Source organism: Bison bison, unplaced genomic scaffold (genome assembly GCF_000754665.1).
Source record: "Bison bison bison isolate TAMUID 2011002044 unplaced genomic scaffold, Bison_UMD1.0 scf7180017864317, whole genome shotgun sequence".
NCBI lineage: Eukaryota > Metazoa > Chordata > Mammalia > Artiodactyla > Bovidae > Bison > Bison bison.
The window spans coordinates 697,510-721,494 of NW_011494889.1; the positions used below are offsets into that span (position 1 = coordinate 697,510).

General features: G+C 41.2%; 1 pseudogene; it reads left to right on the forward strand.

Annotated features, from left to right (window-relative positions):
• Window positions 1-1,888: 1,888 nt before the first annotated feature.
• Window positions 1,889-23,985, forward strand: part of LOC104997950 — a 22,501-nt pseudogene continuing 404 nt past the window's right edge.

The following is a 23,985-nucleotide window of genomic DNA, read 5'->3' on the forward strand; positions in this document are numbered from 1 at the left end:
CTTTAGGATGGACTAATTGGATCTCCTTGCAGTCCAAGGGACTTTCAAGAGTCTGCTCCAACACCACAGTTCAAAAGCATCAGTTCTTTGGTGCTCAGCTTTCTTCACAGTCCAACTCTCACATCCATACATGACTGCTGGAAAAACCATAGCCTTGACTAGACAGACCTTTGTTGGCAAAGTAATCTCTCTGCTTTTGAATATGCTATCTAGGTTGGTCATAACTTTCCTTCCAAGGAGTAAGCGTCCTTTCATTTCATGGCTGCAATCACCATCTGCAGTGATTTTGGAGCCCAAAAAATAAAGTCTGACACTGTTTCCACTGTTTCCCCATTTATTTGCCATGAAGTGATGGGACTGGATGCCATGATCTTCATTTTCTGAATGTTGAGCTTTAAGCCAACTTTTTCACTCTCCTCTCTCACTTTCATCAAGAGGGTTTTTAGTTCCTCTTTACTTTCTGCCATAAGGGTGGTGTCATCTGCATATCTGAGGTTATTGATATTTCTCCCGGCAATCTTGATTCCGGCTTGTGCTCTTCCAGCCCAACGTTTCTCATAATGTACTCTGCATATAAGTTAAATAAGCAGGGTGACAATATACAGCCTTGACGTACTCCTTTTCCTATGTGGAACCAGTCTGTTGTTCCATGTCCAGTTCTAACTGTTGTTTCCTGACCTGCATACAGGTTTCTCAAGAGGCAGGTCGGGTGGTCTGGTATTCCCATGTCTTTCAGAATTTGCCAGAGTTTGTTGTGATCCACAAGACAAGTTTTGTGCTTCCGAAACACCTTAGTGGGACAGACATAGGATGCACATCCTCACTCCAAAAGGGAGAAACTGGAAAGAAGGGGTGATGGGTACAAAGCAAGTCCAAAACATAGCAAGGAAAATTCCATGGGTCTGTGGTTGGCAAGCTGGAGCCCTAGGAGAGCTGACAGTGTGGTTTCAGGCTCAGCCTATGTCCAAAGACAGAAGAGTGACAGCTCTAAGACAGGCAGAGAGAGAGAATTCTCTCTCCTCCAGTATTTTGTTCTACCCAGGCCTTCAGTGGGTTGCATGAGGCCCACCCACACTGAGGAGGGCAATATGCTTTACTCAGTCTACTAATCTCATCCTGAAACACCCTCACAGACATACCCAGCAAAATGGTTAACCAAACATCTAGGTACCATATGATCAAGTTAAGTTGACACATAAAATTAACCATCACAGGATACGGGGAAAATGAAGCCAGCAGTATGTTAGTATGGTTTCTGTCCCTCCTTTCTGTTTCCTCCCGGCTTCTTCCTGCTGACCAAGTGTTGTCTTAACTGAATGAAGTGGGGAGAGGTAGGAGGAACCAGCAAGAAAATGGACAGGATGGATGAAACAAAGAGAATTTCTCTTATTTTTCCAAAGAGAATGTCTAAATGAGTTTGGGCCAAAGCACTTTTGGAATAAGAGTTAATTTGAAGTAATCTACCAGTTTATAGAGGGGCATTTTTAATAGTCCTTCTGTATTGGCCTATATCTCTAGTATGATAATGCATCAAATGGGACTGTAATATCTTAGTCGGGATTTGAAAAGAATTAACAAAACCAAGAAGAGATTTTTTTAAAAAAAGAAAGAAAGAAAGAAAAAGAAAGGTGTTAGGGACTTCCCTGATGACCCAGTGGCTAAGACTTTGCGCTCCCAATGGTGGGGGCCCGGGTTCCATCCTTGATCAGGAAACTAGATCCCATATGCCACAACTAAGAGTTCGCATGTCACAACTAAAGAACCTGAATGCTGCAACAAAGATTGAAGATCCTGCAATGCCACAACTAAGACCTGGTGGAGCCAAATAAATAAATAAATATTTTTTAAAAAAAGAAGAGAGAGAGAGAAGCATTTGTAAGCTCCCGCAATGTCCCTGACTTTGTCTCGTGCCCAAGAGCTCTTTGAGGTAGGCATTGTTATCCTCCTATTACAGATGTGGAAGGGCTTCCTGGGGGGCACTAGTGGTAAGGAACCTGCCTGTCAATGCAGGAGACTTAAGAGATGCAGCTTTGAGCCCTGGATCAGGAAGATCCCCTGGAAGAGGAAATGGCAACCCAGTGCAGTATTCTTGCCCAGAGAATCCCATGGACAGAGAAACCTAGAGGGCTACAGTCTATAAGGTCACAAAGAGTTGGACACGACTGAAGCAACTTTGCACGCATGCACAGATGTGAAAATTGAGGTAGAGACCTGTTCTGCCAAGATGGCACAGTGAGGACCGACCAGGGTTAGCTGTCTTTCCTGGTCTGCCGCTCTTCACTACCTCACACTCAGCAGCTGACCTGCTGTTAATTAGCAAAGAATGCCTCCCTCCTTTCTCCCCATGTGCATATCTCTGGAGAACATTTTTCTCTCATTAGTATCAAAACGAACTGGAGTTTTTAGCACCCAAGCTCTAGAATCAATTAAGCATTTTAATCAGAGATGAGAGTTACAAGAAGCTGTCAGTAGACTCATTCCCAGGCAAATACTCTTGCCTATGGCTCATCACTTCTAATAAGACAATAATAACACTTTTAATCCTGCACTCCACAGTTAGTGAGTCATTCCTAATTACCCACATCTACGAGAGAAATCTCTTTATTAGGCCCTGAGCTAATGCTGTCCTAGAACCCCTTCCGTGATATCACCAATTCTCTTGGACAAGGTCTGTCAAGATGAGAGAAAACAGGGAAATATATATTCATCCCTGAGCAGAGAGCTTGCAGAAGACATCATATTTCACGCAGCTGTGATAAAGCCAGGGGCTATTAGTCATAATTAATAGGGTTGAATTAAAGAGAAGTTGGACTTTTTTTTTCAATTTACCTACCAGCAAAGACAAGAACAGAGCACATTCTTCAGTTTTCAGGGAAACAACTGCAGAAAGTTGGGTTATTCTATGTGGTCAGAATTAGCATGCCTTGTCCCTGTTACTGGGGCTTCCTAGGTGGTACTAATTGTAAAGAACCTACCTGCCAACGCAGGAGACATAAGAGACACAGGTTCAATCCCTGGATCGAGAAGATCCCCTGGAGGAGGGCATAGCCACCCACTCTAGTACTCTTAGCCTGGGAATCCCATGGACAGAGGAGCCTGCCGGGCTGCAGTCCGTGGGGTTGCACAGAGTCAAACACGACTGAAGCAACTTAGCATGCACACGTGTCCCTGTTACTAGTCCATTTCCATTCTAGAAAAAAGTAGGCTTGTGGCTCTTGTTTCATAGCAACACACTTGATGATTTTTTAATTGAAGCTTAATTGATTTTCAACGTTGAAAGTGATTCAGTTATACACATACAAATATATTTTTTCAGTCTCTTTTCCCTTGTACATTATTATGAAATATTGAGCATAGTTCCCTGTGCTATACAACAGGCCCTTTGGTTATCTACTTTATGTATGGTAGTGTATGTTAATGCCAAACTCCTAATTTATTTCTCTCTACCGACTGCCCACCTTCTTCCTTTAGGAAAATCGATGGTATGTTAAGCAGCTCTCTAATTAATAGATTAATGCAAACAGTAACCATCCTAGCTTGATAAACATCTTCCCCTAGGACATCAAAGGACACGCATGGACACCTACGCACTTCATCAGTACATTAAATTGGTCAATTATGTTTTAGTGAAAGGAACTTCTCTCCCTTGCTCCAGTGTTTGGTTAAGAAAGCCACCTGGGGAGAGAGAGGAGCATTCAGTTTTGAATATACAACTGAGCTCTCCATGCAAACGAGGCTACAGAATCAAAGACCCAAGAGAACAATCTCAGTATCACACCATCTAGCCCCTAATTCTTCAATAATGAAGCCCTTCCCCTCCAAAATAGTAGTGAACACTGCAAAACTGTTAATAGCAGCTTGGACTAGTTTAAATCTAGCTGTCACTTTCCAGATAGGCTTAATATTGGATGTGAAACCATGAGAATACAAATGCAGCCTGACCACAGAGCACAGCAGGCAGTAGCTCACTGGAGCGTCATGCAGAGATCGTGACAAGTCCATGCTGTGTACACTCCTGCTCTCCATGAATCCCGTGCCATCTGCTCCCTTGCCACTGCCACCATGGCAGGACGTCTCCTAGGCTACTACCACTGAGCTGAAACTGTGCCCTCTCCCCCGCGATCTGTATCAGACAAGCATTTAGCGCTCATTCCTGAATCAGAAGGGACCCATTTAATCCAAAGGGGCAGGCTGTGTCGCCCCACCTTGACAGGCTGGGCACGAGTCTGCGCTGCTGCGAGAAGCAGACTTGGACTCTTGTCCAGGAGAGTTTCTGGGCCGTTGTTTCAGAGCCTCATCACATCTAGAACAGTGTGCCCATCTAGTAAACGGTAGTGCCCCCACCACCAAATGCATAAGCCAACAGTATGAAAACAGATTCTAAGGCCCTCTGCCCTCCCTCTCCCACGAGTGCTCCCTCCTATCTAGCTACACCATGCGATGTATTCATTTAGTCAGTACCTGTGCTCTGGCAGCTGCACGGAGTTCTGACATGTAATCCTGACCCTCATCAAGGAGCAGTGAGCCAGGAGAACTGTTAGGGCGAGTTCCTACATTCACAAAGGGATTCAAATTTAGACCTATGAGGGTACCTCCAAATGAAGTCCTGTATCACTCACAAAGATCCACTGAATGACTGAAGCAAGAAATTTACTATCCAGACTTAATCTCATATCCAGTCACCAGAATGCACCACCCCCAATGCACTATATGCATTGTAACCAAGCTATAATTAAGCTCTGCATAGAAAGAATTCACTTGTGTTTTGTCCTTTATAGCATTAATATGTTCTTTGTAAATCTTTAAAGTGGACTGCAAGAAGGTTCAGTCTTTCTTTTATGTTCCAGAATTCTGGAAACCTTGAATAAATGGAAAGCAAGTGGACTTCTTTCAACTGCTCTAGGAGAGAGAGGAAGAAAGAAGGGCAGAGAAGTGACCAACAGTCCATAGGCTCTGTTGTCCAACCAGCCCCCAGTTTCTCTCCAGGACTCTGCTGAGCTAGGGCTCCCACTTGAGAACTTTTCTCCCTTCCCTGAATAGTGGCCCTTTCCCTGTGCCAAATGTCTTCTGGGGACTTCTAACTATATGGCACACTAAGCTGATGAAAAACAAACCAAAAAAAAAAAAAAAAAAGCCTCTTTCAAAATCATGTTAAATGCTTGATAAAATATAAAACACATCTTTAAATTCATAATTAATTTTGAAAGAAAGACGTCCCAGGAATAAAGAAAGGATCCAAGCCAGAGAGCCAATGAGGGCTGCACTTTAGGCTTTTTGTTCACATCCTTAAATGAACATCTTTGTATATCAAACTTTTCTTAGGTTTCAATCATCCCCTCCCCTGACTGGGATGAGTCCTTCTAGGGTAGATCCACAGAAGCAATGTTCTTTGTATGCATGTCCCATACCCAGTCAGCCTCCTCATATACTCTGGTTATTGGCGTTCACTTCCTCTGTGTGCATGCTAAGTTGCTTCAGTCGTGTCCAACTCTTTGCAACGCTATGAACAGTAGCCCACAAGGCTCCTCTGCCCATGGATTTCTCCAGGCAAGAATACTGGAGTCAGTTGCCATTCCTTCCTCCAGAGGATCTTCCCAACCCAGGGACTGAACTCGCATCTCAGGTCTCCTGCTTTGGCAGGCGGGTTCTTTACCACTAGTGCCATCCACTTCCTTTATTGCCTTGAGATGTTAATATGGTGGTGGTGGTTTAGTTGCTAAGTCATGTCTGACCCTTGCAACCCCATGGACTGTAGACCACCAGTCTCCTCTGTCCATGGGATTTCCCAGGAGAGAATATTGGAGTGGGTTCCCTTTTTCTGCTCCAGGAAGTCTTCCCAACCCAGAGATCAAACCTCATCTCCTGCATTGGCAAGTAAATTCTTTACCACTGAGCCACCAGGGAAGTCCCAAATGTTAAAATATGGATTGCCAAACCAATAACACACTGTACCACAGCAAAAATTGCTTTTTGTAGGTAGATATTACGGAGAAGGCAATGGGACCCCACTCCAGTACTCTTGCCTGGAGAATCCCAGGGACGGGAGTCTGGTGGGATGCCATCTATGGGGTCACACAGAGTAAGACACGACTGAAGTGACTTAGCAGCAGCAGCAGCAGGTAGATACTAAAATACTGACATGGCCCTTCCCTGGCTACTGGATAAACAGCAATGAGACTGCAGCTCTGGAATCCTCAGACCTGAAACTATCTCATTCTATGGAGACCATATGGATCACCTCTGAGAGGAGATGAGAGACAATGGGAAGTCCACCCTCCCGTCTGTATCCTTAGTCTTGGTTGGAATCATTTGTTTGGCCCACTGGTACACCAAAGTAAGAGCCATCTTAAATCAAGTCCTCAAACCCAGACCACCCTTTGTGAGCTGACTAGCTCACCAGTCACCTCTACTGCCCACAATAATAGTGCTCCTCTTACTCTATGTGGCAGGCAAATATTGTCATCCACCCAGTATTAATTTCACCTTCTTCGCTAGCACAGCCTCAATCTTGGAACTGCAATGTGGTCAGCCCCAAAACTATGTCTAAGTTAAACATAACAATCCCATTCCCCAGTTTCTGAGCCTCCCTATGTGTGGCTGCCAGCTCCACTTCTAGCCATTCAGGTGTAAATGAACAAGGATTCAGTTCTGAAAAGGCATCGGCCTTCTTGATGGAAGAAACAGACACAGCTAACAGTTGCTTTCCTCTTCCTCCCTGCCATGAATGTGATGTCACGCCTGGAAGTACAGCAGACAGTTTAACCAGAGGGAATCAAATCAACCAGGCAGCAAGAACAGAAAGAGATTGGGTCTTTAAGAACATGACTAAGCTGCTGCTTCCACCCTGACCTGAAAAACTCTAGACTCATTATTTAAGATAGTTAAATGCCCTCATTACTTAAGCCAATGTTGGTTGGGCATTCTGGTCAATGCAGCTGAAAGCATTCCTAATTAATATACCCCTTTTTCCTGCACTGCACTCAGATCCACTATAAATGATTCATGGTACTTCCGCTGGCGTGAGTGCCCCTAGAGCATTTATCCCAATAGTGCAATTTCTTGCTTATAGTATCCGTTTCCTTTCTATAATGGAAGCCCTACAAAGCCTGACTTCTTTCCTATTATAATACTGACATCTAGAAAATTATCTGGCATATAGTAGGGGTTCAAAAAATCATTGTTACTAAATAGTGTCAAATTGGAAGGAATATATCAGTGCCTGAGCTTTGAAAGACACTGGGTGTATTAGCAATGGACTTGTTTGTAGTTGAAAAATGTGCTCTGTGAACATGAGGAAAGTCAACTTTGGTAAGTCAGTGCTGGCAAGAATTAGTGAATGTGATAATGTAAATCCAGCCCCCCAGACATGAAAATGACCCCATTTTCTCCAGCAGTGTGTACACCAAGGAACTCCAGAGTCCTGTGGTAAAAAGGCCCAAACCAACACACTGATCCCCTTTCTGAGGTGTGGGGTGGAGTTGTGTTGACACACACTTGCTGTTACCAGTGTTGCCCTGGAGTATCTCAGCCTTAGTAAGGCAGCCCGCTGTTTTGAACTTCACTTTCCAATGATAACCCACCATGCTTCTGTGGTTCTCAGGGTGCTGTGGGGCCAGCTGCAGGTACCCTGATGATGCTGCCGACAGCCAGCAAGGAGCCAGGACCTGTGGGTGCTGACAGCGTGGGCCGCTCTCAAACACTGAGGAGGTGCCACCATTTACATCCTCAGAGTACCTGTGGGTTTCTCATCACTGAGATGGTGACTGAAAAGGACCTGGAGGCATTCGATGGTCTCCACCCCCATGCATATATTTTTTTAAGACTTCACCTTCCACACGGGCTTCAGAAGAAGTCATACTCAGCTCATGAAACCTTCATTGTAAACATGTGTGTGAATTTCACCTGTAGAACCAACACCCAAATCAAGAAAGACCATCTGCAGTTTTGATGTTCTTGTTTTTTGGTGGTTTTGTTTGTTTGTTTTAGTTGGGGCATGCAAGATTTTAATTGTGGCCTGTGGGGTCTAGTTCCTGATCAGGGATAAAACCTGGGGCCCCTGCATTGAGACAACAGAGTTCCAACCACTGGGCCACTGGGGAAGTCCTCCAAATGTAATTTTGAAGAAATAGTTAGGAGTCACTCTCCCTTCATGACTTGGTCTCACACACTGAGTTCCCTTTGACTTGGCCTCACACACTGAGTTCCCTTTGCAACCTGCCACATACCTCTCATAGGTGAGTGAACAAACTTTTCATATAGCTTGAGTCATAAATCATCTATATCTTCTACATTTTTGGCCTCAAAATGATTGCCATCCACCCTCTATGTTACATAAGGCTAGCCTTTTCTTCCCTGGGCATGGCTTCTTATTTTGAGCCTATTAATTCCAACTGATGTCATAGATATTACTTTAGTGACAGCACCCTCATAACTGTGCAGAATCCATAGAGCACTGGGTCTCTCTTCACAGATGGGCATCTTATGGCCTCAAAATGCATAGATCCTTCCAACCCAGTAACTCTTCTGATGGTACTAGAATGCAGATGCTACCATGATGCTCAATGCAAAGAATCTTAAAATATACAAATAGGAAGAGACCTTAAACCCCTCATGATCTCTATTCTTTCACTGGCATTTGAATTTCCACTCTAATATCCTCAATAACTGAGTAGTTCTCTCTGTTAGAAATCCTATAGCTCCAGGAAAGTTATTAAACTCCAAAGCCATTCTTTATATTTTGAAACAATTGTAGGTACTTGAAAATTCATCCATATTTTAGCCAAACTCTGCCTTCCTATAATGCACAGTAATCTATGTGCCACTCTAAAGGCAGAAAACCCATTCTCCCTATCCCTTCTTGGTCCCAAACTGATCACAGATAGTTCCTCATTACGAACTTCTTTTCAAGTTCTCATTTCAGTTAATATTTGCAATATAGTCTTTGATGTAGAGATGGTACTATACACATTTTATAAATGAGAATATGTAGAATCAGACAAAATGAGTGGTTGCCCTAAAGTCACCAGCTGGCAGGTGACAGACTCTGGACTCAAAGGCAAACCTCCTGATTCCCAATCCATTGCTCCTTTTGCTGCAGGAGAAGACATGGTTTTGAATCCCCTCACGATCTCTGATGCTCCTCTGTGGACACAAACCTGTAATAAGTCACTTAGTACTGAATCCAGCACATCCAGGGTAGGGCGAGCGCACAGAGGAGTGTGGAATTCTGTGTCTTTTGTTCTGACATGCCACTTCAATTCATGCAGCCCAAGTTCAAAGTGGCTTCCCTGGCCACTTCATGTTCTCACTATTTAAATAATGTTTTTGGTTTGTTGATTTTTTTATCATTTATGAAATCAGTGTATGTTTATGATAGAAAACAAATACAGTCAATAAGGGAAAAAAAAACCAAAGTTCCATCAACCACATAAAACCACTATTAACCATTTTTCTATGCATATATTTGGTAGTAAATAAGATCATACCATAATGTTTTGTAATCTGCTTTCTAAACTCAATTACCTATCTTTCTCACTACTTAAATATTTTTTCGTGACTTCAACTAAGTAGTTGCATTTTATTTCTTTATATGAATATGCTAGATTTTAACAAGTGCCCCATTCTTGAAGACTCGTTTCAACTTTCTTGCCGTTGTTACAATACTAGAGTGAACATCCTTACAGCTAACTATTTCCACACATCTATTGCATCCTTTCCATTGGATTTAAATCTAAAAGTGGCATTGCTGAGCCAAAGAAACTCACATTTTAAGATTTTCTTATGTGAATTGCCAAATATACCTCCAAAAGAGGTATTTATACTTATATTGCAACCAAAGTATACTGTTCAGACACAAAATTTTGTCCAACTCTTTGCGACCCCATGGACTGCAGCACGCCAGGCTTCCCTGTCCTTCACTATCTCCCAGAGTTTGCTCAAACTCATGTCCATTGAGTTGGTGATGCTATCCAACCATCTCATTCTCTGTCATCCTCTTCTCTTCCCACCTTCAAAGTATACTGGTTGAATCAATTTATATTGCAACCAAAAGTAAAAAAACTGCTATCAATTTATATTGCAAACAAAAGTATAAATGAATCAATTTATATTACAACCAAAAGTATAAAAACTGATAATCACAAACCCTAGCATTGCTGTACACTATCTTTCACTTAATATTTGTCCATCCTATGTGCCGAAGAATTGATGCTTTTGAACTGTGGTGTTGGAGAAGATGCTTGAGAGTCCCTTGGACTGCAAGGAGATCCAACCAGTCCATTCTGAAGGAGATCAGCCCTGGGATTTCTTTGGAAGGAATGATGCTAAAGCTGAAACTCCAGTACTTTGGCCACCTCATGTGAAGAGTTGACTCATTGGAAACGACTCTGATGCTGGGAGGGATTGGGGGCAAGAAGAGAAGGGGACGACAGAGGATGAGATGGCTAGATGGCATCACTGACTCGATGGACGTGAGTCTCAGTGAACTCCGGGAGTTGGTGATGGACAGGGAGGCCTGGCGTGCTGCGATTCGTGGGGTCGAAAAGAGTTGGACACGACTGAGCAACTGATCTGATCTGATCTGATCTGATGGCCAAAAACAGTTTAATTTCATTTTAGTTTAAATTTTTCATTTATTTATTGGCCAAAGTTAATATTCTTTTCCAAATAACCCATTCATATCTTTTGCCCATATTTTACTGGATACTTGCATTTTTATTCATTGATAAAGTCACTCACACCTCTTTGTTGAGCAATAGAGTTTATCTGCATATTAGCCAAAACCTCCAAAACTTCTTCTATGAATGATGCTATTTAGAAACAACTCTCCTATCTCATATATCTTATAGATCTGGCAGTCATCTATGTTTCATTTACATGTCTCCTTATTAAATTTCATTTTGTCAAATTTCCTACATGGTTGCAAACTGTTAAAAATAATTTTATCCCCATCCTATCATATGTCCCCCCTATTCTGAGCCATCCATTGGTTTAACCCATTTTTCTACATATTTACTTGAGTGCAGGGTAAAAGGTCATAGGACAGACATGACTCTTTGGGAGACCTGGCATCTCCCTGCAAGGAAACATCATTCACCATTTCCTTGAATTATGTCAGAGTTCTCATTCACTTATTAATATGTGTCTGCTCTCAAAGATACAAATAATGAGTCAAAGGAGACAATGGCCCCAGATCACAGGTAGCTAACATATTACTGAGATAAGCATGAAGCAAATATTCATACAAACAATCATACAAGTGTAACAGCAAGTCCAGCCATTCACAGGTGGGCCTGGTCCAGATGTTTCCTGTGAGTTGAACAAAGGTATTCTAGCTTAATGCTCATTATCTTGGAGGCAGAGTTCCCAGAGATGGTCCATTAGATACACTTTAAACTGTGGGCAGCATCCGTTTAGCAACTGTGTGCACACACGCTATGTTGCTTCAGTTGTGTCCGACTCTTTGTGACCCCATGGACTATATAGCCTGCCAGGCTCCTCTGTCCATGGGATTCTCCAGGCAAGAATACTGGAGTGGGGTGCCTTGCCCTCCTCCAGGGGATCTTTCCAATCCCGGGATCAAACCTGTGTCTCCTGAGACTCTTGCATTGCAGGCAGATTCTTTACCACTGAGCCACCAGGGAAGCTCCCTTTAGTTATTAACTTATAGCAAAAACAATAGAATACAAAGTTAAAGTAAAAGAAATAGATCCAATAGGGAGTCAGATTTGTTCTTCCATATTACACTGACCTGAGGCTTCCCTGGTAGCTCAGGAAGATCTGAGTCAGGAAGATCCCCCGAAGAAGGAAATGGCAAATCACTACTGTATTCTTGTCTGAGAAACCCCACGGACAGAGGAGCCTGGAGGGCTAGGATCCATGGGATCACAGAAGTAGGACACAACTTAGCAACTTAACCACTACTACAAAGTATAAGAAAGAGATTCAACGTGGAGTCAGATTTGTTCTTCCCTATTACACTCACACAGATGCAGGCAGCATGGATCTCTTCTCTCCTGAAAATGTTTATTCCTTGCTGGTCTAAAGTTCACTCAGATTTATTTGCAACTTATCCACTGGAGAAGGGATAGGCTACCCACTCCATTATTCTTGGGCTTCCCTTGTGGCTCAGCTGGTAAAGAATCTGCCTGCAATGCAGGAGACCTGGGTTCGACCCCTAGGTTGGGAAGATCCCCTGGAGAATGGAAAGGTTGCCCACTCCAGTATTCCAGCCTGGAGAATTCCATGGACTATATACATGGGGTCACAAAGAGTTGGATACAACTGAGCGACTTTCACTTTCTTTTCAACTTCCTGATGTGTTTTTTAAATGACTAGCATGTAACTAATCTAGCTTTTTCATGTTGTTAGGATGAGAGCCCACATTCTCTAATAACTGTCTAAATCAAAACTGCAAGCTCATACAGAGCTTTTTCATATACCATGCCTATATTTTAGGCATGTAGATGGTCTCCTGAGAGTCCCTTGGACTGCAAGAACAAAACAGTTGATCCTAAAGGAAATCAGTCCTGAATATTCACTGGAAGGACTGATGCTGAAGCTGAAGCTCCAATACTTTGGCCACCTGATGTGAAAAGCTGACTCATTGGGAAAGACACAGATGATGGGAAAGATTGAGGATAGGAGAAAAAGGGAGCAACAGAGGACGAGATGGTTGGATGGCATCACTAACTCAATGGACATGAGTTTGAGCAAGCTCCAGGAGATAGTGAAGGACAGGGAAGTCTGGCATGCTGCAGTCCATGGAGTTTGCAAAGAGTCAGACACGCCCTAGTGACTGAACAACAACATTTTAATAAAAGCCATTACATAATGAATTATAGCTATGTTTTTGTTCTTCTCTTTTTTGTAATATAATAAAAGTAATCTGACCTAGAGAATCTTGTCTCTAAGAGAAGTCTTCTTTTAAGTTCCCCTTCAATATGAGTGGCAGTGATCAGTCAGTTAATTATGAGTTTCTCCAGTTTTATGCATTTCAGACCATAAATCTCATCTTTAGATTCCTTGTTCCTGACTATGCTTCTCACCGATGGCTCTGTCCCCCTGTTTCTCTGGCTCCAACTTTCTTCCAGGCCAAGACAAATATAGGACAAGCTTCTGTCTGTCCAAATATTAGACTTTTTAGAGCTGAAAATAAACATGTAAGTAAATGTGGGTCCTAATTCCTACAGTGCTATACTATCTGTCCCAAATCAGATCTCATTCCCTAGCACAGAGGAAACTTCTGGGGAAACAAATCTCTAGTCCCATTAAGATTTAACTAAATGCAACTGCATTTTCAGTGCTAAAATTGTGTTGTAATTAGACAAAATTACGAATGGCTCTTTTCGTAGTGAAAGGAAAACGTAAGCGACCCTTTAATTAGGAATTGAGCATCTTTTTCCATTTCGCCTCCAAGAAGTCCTGTCAACAAACTTGAAATGCACACTGTTTTGCAGATGGCACCACACTGCGGTTCATTCCTCACGCTCATCACTAAATGTAGCAAAACATTCTTTTGTCTCTACATCAGACACTAACCAAGGATCCAAGGCCTGGGAGAATATAAATATTTTCATATAAAAAAGAATTATAACCTGATTTTCTGCTCCTTCACCCAGATGTTTGCATTGTTGGTATTTTTTATCAACTCTACTGCAGAATGATCTTCAAAGTGATAAATGCTACTGAGATGCTTTATTTTCTTTTTCCCATAACGTTTTTTCTTAAAAAAAAAAATCCAGAGCTGGCAAAATATTAAGTCATATATCTTTATAACTAGCTAAATCCAAGGTGACTATGATATTCTACCATTTCCCTCCCAAGGAGGTAAAGTCAGGTCATGTGGGTCCATGGCCAAGGAGGGCAAGGTTCAACTCGGGTTTGAGTAGTCAGACTAAGTCCAAGAAAGAAAGAGGTGAAAAACAGCTAGTGAGGCACTATAATCATGTCTGAATAAAATGCTAAAGGTTAATCCATGGTGACTCAGACAGTAAAGAATCCGCCTGCAATGCGGGAGACCTGGGTTCGATCCCTGGGTTGGGAAGATCCCCTGGAGGAGGGCATGGCAACCCACTCCAGAATTCTTGCCTGGAGAATCCCCATGGACAGAGGAGCCTGGCAGTCTATAATCCATGGGGTCACAAAGAGCTGGACACAACTGAGCAACTAAGAACACAGCACAATTCTGGTGAAGCCAAGTCCATTTTCAAGACCAAGGATAAGTTTGACAAGTCAGGAGCCAGGGAAACAGAAGGCTGGAGCAGTTGATTTGGAGCAAGCCAGGGACAAGGCCATCTGGCCCAGGACATCTATAATGAGAAGAGCATGTTCTTATCAGACACGACACAGGACACTGGGTTATATAGGGGCTGATTGGAAGATGTGGAGTTCACTAAGGATACCCCACATTTCCAAATTGGAACCTGAAAGGTCCTCATATTTCTTCTGGACTGAAAATCCTAGATGTTTCATTGGCCCATTCCAAAAGATGCAATGAAACTGAGGGAAATCTCTACCCTTATCTCTCAAATGGCAAGGGCCTATGTAAAAGAATCCATCTGTTCTCTGGGTTTGTGGCTCACCTCTGCCTTCCACCGCCACTGGGCACCTTAATTCTAATAATAGCTTCTTAATTCTAGTTTCAATGCACTGAGTGTATCCCATAACTGGACCTTTATATCTAAGTTCTTATAACTGGAGTTCTAACTTACCTTTAGAAGTTTTATTCCTTGGAGACAGTTCCCAATCTTAAACCACAGGGTAAGTTTAAGGCTTAAGTACCTGTGGCTTGAGCTCCTGGGTGCTGTCCCCATCTGCTTGGGTTCAGAGAAATAACCAGTCCAGAGTCCTCACTAAGTTCTTTAACCACTTCCCTTGGATCCTTGGTCTATCATGGCCACAGCCTTCAGGCACCAGTGGCTGAAGCCACTGCGCTCAGCCAACAGTCCAGCCCTCAAGCTCCCCTGCCATTTGCACTAAGTGACTCAGTTATCAGACCAGTCTGTGATTCACCCTTTCCTTAAGAGGGAAGCACCTGGAACAATGGCTGTTGGGATCAGTTTATTGGAACTTAAGACACTGCAGTTTTGAGTGGGCAGCCAAAGAAACAGAGAGCTCTGCAATAAGTGTAGGCTGTGTGACAAGGAGGCCTGCTGGCACTTGAGCCAATGGACGGCACAGTGATGGAGTACACAGTGGGTAAATCTGTCACGTGGAGTTTTCGACAAGCCACAGTAGGAGTCATAACACAGAAATCTAAAGTTATGGAGCATGTAGTCTGCAGCAGAGAATTATATACCATTTGGAAAAAACGCCTGGTATACTATGGCAGTGATGGAGAGTCTGGCCATAAGGCATCAATTGAACATGTCACTGGAGCTGTCCCTCATGAGCTGCTGCTGTCAGATACACAATAATGTAAAATCAGGTGGGCACAGAAGTGTCCATGAATGGATGGCCCAAATTCCCATGCCGCTCATCTCTGTTACAATGACACTTCTTTCTCAGTATACACTGTTGTGTCTTGGAGGGGAAGTTCCCAGGTGGCTCAGTGGTAAACAATCTGCCTGCCAATACCGGAGATGCAGGAGACATAGGTTTGGAAGATGCCCTGGAGGAGGAAATGGCAACCCATCCCAGTATTCTTGCCTGGAAAATTCCATGAGTAGAGGAGCCTGGTGGGCTGCAGTTTATGGGGTTGTAGAGAGCCAGACACAACTGAGCATTTGACCACATATGAACTCACGCACACAATGGATTGGAGAGGAGTCGGGTGAGTTCTAGGCAACTTAATAGAGGAGGAAAAGAATATAGGCCTGATCTATGAATAGATCAGCTCAATATTTATATAAGCCAAAAATAGACTGCTGCCCCACTACAGCTTCATGAGTGACCCAGCTTCAAGTGATGTATTTGGTCATGTACTTTGTATGAATATGCATAGACTCCTGGGTTATGGCAAATACCTTGGCTGGTTGGTCAGGCACTTGGAAGATGTGGACTTGAAAGATCAAGAACAAGGAGATTTAAAGAAAAAGCATGTAGAAAAACTTCAAGAATGGATACAAAATATATGAATGGGTAAGATACACATTAATGCCCATAAGAAAGGATCCAATGTAAAAGAACTCTTAATAAAACTCAAATAAGTAACCTTGAAGACCTAATTGGCTTTATTCAAAGATTTCTGAATCAGACAGCATCCTATCTGGCAAGAAGAAAGGCATTCCAAGGAGCTGTACAATTTAAGGCACAAAAGTACCACCTCAGCTATCACTCCATAGTTTCTGAAAACTTTGTTGATCCCATTTTATTTTGTTCTGAATCTTTGTGGCCTTCACAGATTACAACTTCAGATTCAAGTTTTCTAACTTTGTCATTCCCGTCATTTCTTTTTCAACATTCCAGTCTTAGGGAGATTATTTGCCTGGTGATTAGCAGCTGCAAACATGGACTTAAAGATTTTGAGTGAGTACAATAATATTGGGAGATTATTATGATTATTGTAAGCAGGATAATCCCCAATGTTTAGAATGAACTTTGGAGCCATGGTCCCCAAGACTCAAACCAATCAAAATCAAATAAGTCAAAGAGAGACCTTTTTAAGCCAAGTTCAGTGATCTTATGTAACTGAGTTTTACTTTTTCTGTAAGTGTTAATGCAAGTGCAGCAGTGATTTTGACCACAGCATAGACACCTCCTCATTTAGCTAAAAGATAATCAAAGGCTATTCTATTACCAGTAATAAATTTGGCCAGAGAGTCTAAGGATTTTTGTTGGGTAGCTATTGCTTTTGCAGCAGATTTTGCAACATGTTCAAGAGTTAAGGACAGGTTCCTGATCTTAACCTCATTTGTACTTACCCCTAACAAGGGAAGTAGAGCCTTGCCAAAGAAAAAAAGTGAATCCTGAATAATAAATACCTCCTGTTAGCTCCCTTCTAACTCAACAATGTAAATCCAGGGAATCTAACAAATGAAGTGTCTCGGTTTATTTATAGACAGTTAGGAGCACAGTTAGATAACCCAAAAGGCATCGTCCAGTCATGTGCCAGCCATCGAGGCATTAATAAGCTCAAGGAGAAAATTAATCACTATAAAGATAGATCCTGTAGGGATATAAACCACTGCCACTCAGATGGCACAGTTAATGGACTAATCTCAGGTATTGTTTGATTTGTCTGTTCAAGCCAGGAATTAGTTAGATTTTTTTTTTTTCCTACCCTGAAATTACAAAGCAGTTTCAAATTCCAGAGATTGCTTCCTTTGCCAATGGCTTAGGAGACATGGGTCTCCAAGACAATGAGGGGGAAAGAGAGGGCTTCATGTTTAAATTATGAAGTCTTGATTCAGTGTCTCGGGCAGAAGCAGTCAACATCGATGTGAACTACCTTTCCTCCTGCTTAGTTTGACTTGAAGGTTTAGAGCATTGGGACAGGACCAGATGTCAGGCAGAGCCTTTTTGGCTGTCAGATGTATACCCAAGGTTCAAACCCCTGAAATTTGGCTGCCATTGGGTAATGAGGAGGAGCTGGCTTAGTCCATTTCAAAGAAATTCAAGAGCAGTCTTTCTCTTGGTGGTTCTAAATCAGAAGGATTCGAGAAAATTGGAAATGTCAGCTTGGAGAGTTGTCGTCAGTCATTTGAGGAAACTAGAAGAATTCAGGATCCAGTCCAGTTTGCATATAACAAAACCTCAAAGACAATTAATAGGATTAGAATCTAGTATTTACAAGTGTGCAAACATAATTTTTTTCTCTCTATTCTTTTCTTCCCGTTTTTATCAAAGTTCACAGTGAGACCATTTTTTCTTTTTTGCATTAAAATTGGCCTGATTATTTACATTAGTTTAGCAAGAATAGTGATCGACCAGATAAGGTCTTTCAAAGACTGCTTTGATGGAAATTTTTAATCTCAGATTGAATTCTTTAAAGTCTTTCAGGCCAAGATGCCCAGCCAAAGACTCACCACTAGATTTTACCTGTGATTCTATCTCAGTCAAAGCCTTGGAAACACAATGTAGCCAGTGTTTCCAATTGTGTTCTATTATAAGAAGAACAGATTCTTATCGAACTTATATCAATAACTACTGGAAGGATTAGGTAGGAGAAAAACTAAATATTTTCATCTTTGACTACAAAGGTATAATTTACTATATTGCTGTGGGTCTTGGGTAGCCTAAGAGAAACAATTTTCTCAAATGTGGTAAAGTAGCAATGTTTCAAAAATGAAATCATAAAAAATTACAATTATTCTCCTCTCTTCATTCAGTCCTATGCTATTAATTCTTGTTTAGTTTAACTGGTTTTTGCCCCTTCATCCTGGAGATTCTTACCCAGATCAGTTTTATGTATTTAAAGATATCAAAATCCTATAATTATCAAAAGTCCTTTCTTTTTGAAAACGCAGCACTCTTACAGGAACACTTTTGCAAAAGCTCTCTGTAAATGACAAAGATTTTTAAATGCCCACTGTTGGACCTCATTTGATAAACAAATGTAGTTATTTTTGTGATGCACAACATTTTATGATAACAACTAGAATTATGACAGCATTTAGTTCAGTTGATCAGTCATGTCCGACTCTTTGTGACCCCATGAACCACAGCATGCCAGGCCTCCCTGTCCATCACCAACTCCCAGAGTTTACCCAAACTCATGTCCATGGAGTCAGTGATGTTATCCAACCATCTCATCCTCTGTCATCCCCTTCTCCTCCTGCCTTCAATCTGTCCCAGCTTCAGGGTCTTTTCACCTTGCATCAGGTGGCCAAAGTATTGGAGTTTCAGCTTCAACAGCAGTCCTTCCAATGAACACCCAGGACTGATCTCCTTTAGGATGGACTGGTTGGATCTCCTTGCAGTCCAAGGGACTCTCAAGAGTCTTCTCCAACACCACAGTTCAAAAGCATCAATTCTTCGGCACTCAGCTTTCTTCACAGTCCAACTCTCACATCCACACATGACTACTGGAAAACCCATAGCCTTGACTAGATGGACCTTTGTTGGCAAAGTAATGTCTCTGCTTTTGAATATGCTGCCTAGGTTGGTCATAATTTTCCTTCCAAGGAGTAAGCGTCTTTTAATTTTATGGCTGAAGTCACCATCTGCAGTGATTTTGGAGCCCCAAAAAATAAAGTCAACCACTGCTTCCACTGTTTCCCCATCTATTTGCCATGAAGTGATGGGACCAGATGCCATGATCTTCGTTTTCTGAATGTTGAGCTTTAAGCCAACTTTTTCACTCTTCTCTTTCACTTTCATCAAGAGGTTCTTTAGTTCTTCTTCACTTTCTGCCATAGGGTGGTGTCATCTACATATCTGAGGTGACTGATATTTCTCCCAACAATCTTGATTTCACTTTGTGCTTCTTCCAGCCCAGCGTTTCTCATGATGTACTCTGCATTACACTGGGATATACCAGACTCTCCGGAAATGCACACAATTTCTGAAATGCTTATAAAATATACGTATGCAAACACAACATAATCTGACAGTGCTTCCCATGTAATTTATTTTTTTAATTAATTAATTTATTTTAATTGGAGGCTAATTACTTTACAATATTGTAGTGGTTTTTGCCAAACATCAACATGAATCAGCCTCAGGAGCACATGTGTTCCCCATCCAGAACCCCCCTCCCACCACCCTCCCCATCCCATCATGTAATTTAACATAACAAATAAGCCTAATTAGTTTAAAATGTTTTTTATAAGGAGCGAGAACAAATCTTCTGAGATGTTTCAGGGACTCTAAAAATCCAAGTTAGTTCCAGGTCAAAAGACTTCACTGAATACTTGATTTGGGGAAGTTTGCCAAAAGTACCAAAAGGTTTTTAAAAAATACACTTGGTCAAATAAGATCACAGATTACTGTGAAACAATATTTAGTCACCTATTTAACCAAAGTGACAATTAAAGACGGCTCAGGCACACAAAGTTACATTGTTGCAAAACAAACAAAAAACAAAACAAACCCTAGCTCTTTCAGTAGAGAAGACTGCTTTCTTCAGTTCAGTTCAGTTCAGTCGCTCAGTCGTGTCCAACTCTTTGCAACCCCATGGACTGCAGCACACCAGGCCTCCCCATCCATCCCCAACTCCCAGAGTTTACTCAAACTCATGTCCATTGAGTCAGTGGTGCCATCCAACCATCTCATCCTCTGTCGTCCCCTTCTTCCTGCCTTCAATCTTTCCCAGTATCACAGTCTTTTCAAATGAACCAGTCCTTCACATCAGATGGCCAACGTAGTGGAGTTTCAGCTTCATCATCAGTCCTTCCAATGAATAATCAGGACTGATTTCCTTTAGAATGGACGTTTTGGATCTCCTTGCAGTCCAAGGGACTCTCAAGAATCTTCTCCAACATCACAGTTCAAAAGCATCAATTCTTCGGCGCTCAGCTTTCTTCATAGTTCAACTCTCACGTCCATACACGATTACTGGAAAAACCATAGTCTTGACTAGACGGACCTTTACTGGCAAAGTAATATCTTTGACTGCTCTCTTAAGCAGTCAAAAAAATCTGATAAGGCACGGGAAATTATTTTTTGTAAAATGTGGAATCTTTGCTTTCTAGGTAGCTTACCTAAAAGGGAAAGACACTTTTACCATCTGTTATCAAAATCAAACCAAAAGTCCAATAAATCTTTCTCCTTTTAATAATAAGAAAACCAAATTTTAGCAGTACCACCATACTTTTAATATTAAAACTCATCACTTAATTAAATTCACTTTAATCTTACCCAGTTCTGACCACTAATAAAATTTCTTTCTAGAGACTTTTTTTCCATGGCCTTCTGCAACTTTCTTTTTTACATTTATATTTTGTCCTGTGTTTTTCCTTTTTCTTATTCTGAAATAACCAGCTTCACTTGACGACAAAATTACTTTCCTCTCTCTCAACAAAATGCATTTCCGTTCTTCATATTCTCTTTTACTGAAAACACACATACCATTTTCCTTGCATGCAGAGTTGTTGTCCCCATTACTTCCAGTAGCCCTAATAACATATACTGGAAAACTTGACCCTTAAAAACTCAATTCTCAGGGAAATATTGAACTATTTTATAATATATGAAATTTACATTAGCATTATATGGCTTGGCAGGTTTGTAAATACTTTTTATAATTTCTAAAAACATGCTTTTTCATAGTAGATGTTTTAGTGTAGCACAAGCTACGTTTACTAACAAATCCAAAAATCTTAAATGTTACAGCAACAAGAAATCTAAAGTAGATAAGCCATGTTCAGCAATTAAGGTTTTAGTATTTTATCCTGTTAACCAATGTTCCAGATATTTAGTGAACTTCTATCATTCAACTTAATTAACAAAACTTTAAGATTTCAGGTTATCAAAAAAACTGAGGAAATCATTTGAAAAGTTCACCTAAAATTTTTTAATCCAATTTACATTTATTTGATTTACTTTTTCTTAACAATTATGTTTAGACTACCCACAACAACTTCATGAGACATTAGACAAAGTCAGTCATTGTCCCAGCTAATTTTCTTGCTGACAAATTTTGTGATAACATGAACTCGTTTGACCTTTAGTAAGCCTAAGTAGAATAACTATTATATTCAGTGCTGACAGTTCTAAAGTCATGCTTGTTTTTATTAAACTAACAAACCAGCTTTATTTCTGACTATTTTCCCAAATCACACAAACTTGGAATTCATTTTAACTAGTTTTTATTATATTTTTGAGAATTTAATTTATATAAGCACTTGATTTTCTTTAAGCCTATTAAATATAGAGCTCTTCTATAAGTTAATCTTGGCAGTAACATTGAGAGATAAAGAAAATGCCACGCATATGCAGTGCACATATATATTCACACATAAACACGCTGTCAACTACAAATTGACACTTTTCATCTACCTCTATGAGGATTAAATCATGTGCTGCTGCAACTGCGAACTTCCAACACATCCTGAAAGGAGTTCAGGGTGGACAGCAGAAATGAGGCACTCTGTGCTCTGGAAAAAATTGGCAGAAAAGGTCTTTCAATAGTTGGATATTTTCAGTAGCTGATTTTATTAACCCAATTCCTATATCTCCTCATATCTAGAAAAGCACTAAAATCCTTCATGGTAATGACTGCTCCTCAGGACTAGCAGCAAACTTCACAAGACTAGCAGAACCTTCTGCAAAAAAATATATGCTTGATTGCATGTACTCCCTCTTCTCCAAAACTGCATATATACTGATCCTCCCCCCTGCCTCTTTGAAGCAGCTTCTCAGAGTATCTGAGGTGCTGTCTCTCAGACTATAGTTCTCATTTTGTCCCAAATAAAACTTGATTCACAATTCTCATGTTGTGCATTATTTTTAACCCAATAATGCAAACAGAGACCTTACAGCCTCCATTTTTAATTACTGCCATGAATCAAATATAATAATACAAAACTCACTAGTTATAAAAGTGGCATCTAAGTTACTTTACTGATGGAATAAGTTAAGGTTATCTGCTCAGATGGTTAAAGCTTTCACATAATGTTTCACTTGCCAAAGTTTCAAATGACCTTTCTCCTATTTTTTTTCCTTCCAATAAGAATTACCTCCCTGAAGTTTGTACTCTAAAGAGAGGGCCTAGATAACAGTAAACATTTATTTGGGGGAAGAATGCAAATTCCTCCAAGAAGAGCTTTGATTTCCTAAGGCCAGTGTTTTACAAACATTTGAGATAAATGGGGGAGCTTAGGGGATTGGTAATTGGTTGATTTTTAATTGTTTCTAGAGGATCAATCTAGTCCTGTGAAGACTGAGGCTGCTGCTGTTAAGTCGCTTCAGTCGTGTCCAACTCTGCGACCCCATAGACGGCAGCCCACCAGGCTCCCCAGTCCCTGGGATTCTCCAGGCAAGAACACTGGAGTGAGTTGCCATTTCCTTCTCAAATGCATGAGAGTGAAAAGTGAAAGTGAAGTCACTCAGTCGTGTCTGACTCCTAGTGACCCAATGGACTTCAGCCTACCAGGTTCCTCCATCCATGGGATTTTCCAGGCAAGAGTACTGGAGCGGATTGCCATTGCCTTCTCCTCCTGTAAAGACTAGATTTGTAAAATAAGGGCATCTGTTTTAATTACTCAAAGAATTGGGTTGCCGCCCAAATACAAAAGGACTCCCACACCCACCCACCTATGTTGGAATGTTTTTTCTTTACCCCTAGGTACATTTACCTTAGGAGACAAGTCTAAAATAATTCCTCTCAGACTCTGAATATTAGCTTCCAATTTGGCCAGATTTCTTTCTTTCTTTGAAACTCTGATTTTTTTAATAGGTGCATTGAGTCTTACTTGCAGCATGTGGTGGCTCACGAGCTTCTCTAGTTGCAGTGCATAGCCTTCTCTCTAGTTGTGATGCACGGGTTTAGTTGCCCCATAGCATGTGATATCTTAGCTCCCTGACCAAGGATCAAGCTCAAGTCCCCTGCATTGGAAGATGGATTCTTAACCACTGGACTACCAAGGAAGTCCCGATTTGGCCAAATTTCTGATCATAGAGTTATTAAATGTTTTCAAATAATTGTAAGGTTTCATCCATGAGAAATATTAATAAATATTTCTGGTGGTATAGAACAACACCTGAGATTTAGGAGGCATTCCCAAAGAAAATACAGAAGATATTATCCCACCCCCTCCCCCCAACCCAGGATCTTAGAGCCACTCCCAAATAGCCAAAAGAAAGAAAAGACTTAGATAGTGACAAATAAGAAGGTAACAGTTGTATCTGGAAAGAAATGATCTATAGGTCTGGATTTGGGTGGAAGAAAAACAACATGAAATCTTTTTTTTTTTTTGGTATTAATTTATTTTTTTTATTGAAGGATAATTGCTTTAAAGAATTTTGCTGTTTTCTGTCAAACCTCAGCATGAATCAGCCATAGATATACATATATCCCCTCCCTTTTGAACCTCCCTCCCATCTCCCTCCCCATCCCACCCCTCTAGGTTGATACAGAGCCCCTGTTTGAGTTTCCTTAGCCAT